Consider the following 2,500-nt stretch of genomic DNA (forward strand, 5'->3'; position numbering starts at 1 on the left):
CTCGGCTTATTGGGGCGTAAAATCATTCCAAAACCTTGGATAATAACGCGTACACGCTATTATCCTCGTAAGCTCGATCATGTCATTAAAACGAAGTGATTGCATGACCACCGAATGACGACGTTCCCCCTCGTTACAACGAGGCTTTCAACATAATAACCGTTGACTCGAGGAAAACGCTGTCCGGTCGAAATTCAATCTTCGTGATAAAATCCGTGACCAATAGCCTCGAGGTTGCCACGGCAAGACACTGGTTAATGAAAAGAAAAAATAAAGATCCGTTGTGCACGCGCACCCTACGATTTTTACGTAGGTGCGCGAGGGCAAGCGTGGCCAGCCCGATCGTATGTTTCAACTATTATAGAACAAAGACGCTAGGCATTGGCGCACGCATCGAAACCTACGACCGCCAATCCGTTAACTTAATTTTTCACAGCCCCTTGTCAAAGGAGGGAGAAAGAAAAAGTAACGTGGCGCGAGGCGCGTAAATACAACGATTATACATTTTCCTTCGGCGCAGCTTTCAAACAAAATTTCTTTTTTTTTTTTTTTTTTTCTTTCATGACAAACGTTGCGACGTCTTACGTGCGAACGTTAATGATCCTTCCGCAGGTTCACCTACGGAAACCTTGTTACGACTTTTACTTCCTCTAAATGATCAAGTTTGGTCATCTTCCCAGTGCAATCGGCAACGCAACGAGTGCGTTGCCGCGCGTCAGTCCGAAGACCTCACTAAATCATTCAATCGGTAGTAGCGACGGGCGGTGTGTACAAAGGGCAGGGACGTAATCAACGCGAGCTTATGACTCGCGCTTACTGGGAATTCCTCGTTCATGGGGAATAATTGCAAGCCCCAATCCCTAGCACGAAGGAGGTTCAGCGGGTTACCCGGGCCTTTCGGCCAGGGAGGACACGCTGATTCCTTCAGTGTAGCGCGCGTGCGGCCCAGAACATCTAAGGGCATCACAGACCTGTTATTGCTCAATCTCGTGCGGCTAGACGCCGTCTGTCCCTCTAAGAAGATTTTTGTGTACGTCGGTAGTAAAAACCAAAAACCACCGCCAGCCCCGCGCGACACCGACGGATTGGATACCGTCAAACATCGCACGAAGCATGCGACGGGGCCTTGGCCTTCGAGATACCAGAAGTAACGCCTATTTAGCAGGCTAGAGTCTCGTTCGTTATCGGAATTAACCAGACAAATCGCTCCACCAACTAAGAACGGCCATGCACCACCACCCACCGAATCAAGAAAGAGCTATCAATCTGTCAATCCTTCCGGTGTCCGGGCCTGGTGAGGTTTCCCGTGTTGAGTCAAATTAAGCCGCAGGCTCCACTCCTGGTGGTGCCCTTCCGTCAATTCCTTTAAGTTTCAGCTTTGCAACCATACTTCCCCCGGAACCCAAAAGCTTTGGTTTCCCGGAAGCTGCCCGTCGAGTCATCGGAGGAACATCGACGGATCGCTAGCTGGCATCGTTTATGGTTAGAACTAGGGCGGTATCTGATCGCCTTCGAACCTCTAACTTTCGTTCTTGATTAATGAAAACATTTTTGGCAAATGCTTTCGCTTCTGTCCGTCTTGCGACGATCCAAGAATTTCACCTCTAACGTCGCAATACGAATGCCCCCATCAGTCCCTATTAATCATTACCTCGGGGTTCCGAACACCAACAAAATAGAACCGAGATCCTATTCCATTATTCCATGCACTGGTATTCAGGCGTTAACAAGCCTGCTTTGAGCACTCTAATTTGTTCAAAGTAAACGTACCGGCCCAACGCCACACCCGGTGAAGAGCATGGCGATGGGATTAAGCTGGGCCGCTCTTGCGCACGCACGCGACGGGCCAACGCCAACGACGGTAAAGCCGCTAGGCCGACCCGTGCGAGACGGACGCTCGAGCTAAGCCCACCGGTAGGACGTCCCACAATCTTGTCAGTTAAACATCGCGAGCGATGAACCAACAGCGTGGCACACAGATTCAACTACGAGCTTTTTAACCGCAACAACTTTAATATACGCTATTGGAGCTGGAATTACCGCGGCTGCTGGCACCAGACTTGCCCTCCAATGGATCCTCGTTAAAGGATTTAAAGTGTACTCATTCCGATTACGGGGCCTCGGATGAGTCCCGTATCGTTATTTTTCGTCACTACCTCCCCGTGCCGGGAGTGGGTAATTTGCGCGCCTGCTGCCTTCCTTGGATGTGGTAGCCGTTTCTCAGGCTCCCTCTCCGGAATCAAACCCTGATTCTCCGTTACCCGTTACAACCATGGTAAGCGCAGAACTTACCATCGACAGTTGATAAGGCAGACATTTGAAAGATGCGTCGCCGGTACGAGGACCGTGCGATCAGCCAAAAGTTATTCAGAGTCACCACAAACTTTTACGATGGACGAGAGAACGCGCGTGAACGCGTCCCCGCCACCGATTGGTTTTGATCTAATAAAAGCGTCCCTTCCATCTCTGGTTAGGACTCTGGTTTGCATGTATTAGCTCT

General features: G+C 50.1%; 1 non-coding gene across 1 annotated transcript in view; it reads right to left on the reverse strand.

Annotated features, from left to right (window-relative positions):
* Positions 1–595: 595 nt before the first annotated feature.
* Positions 596–2,500, reverse strand: part of LOC149372991 (small subunit ribosomal RNA) — a 2,065-nt gene continuing 160 nt past the window's right edge. Inside the window, exon 1 of the ribosomal RNA XR_016293536.1 lies at positions 596–2,500. This exon is cut by the window's right edge and continues 160 nt beyond it. This is a non-coding gene — a ribosomal RNA (small subunit ribosomal RNA).

Source organism: Copidosoma floridanum, unplaced genomic scaffold (assembly GCF_036245765.1).
Source record: "Copidosoma floridanum isolate Cflo_tuat_1 unplaced genomic scaffold, Cflo_Japanese_pri ptg000075l, whole genome shotgun sequence".
Taxonomy (NCBI): Eukaryota; Metazoa; Arthropoda; class Insecta; order Hymenoptera; family Encyrtidae; genus Copidosoma; species Copidosoma floridanum.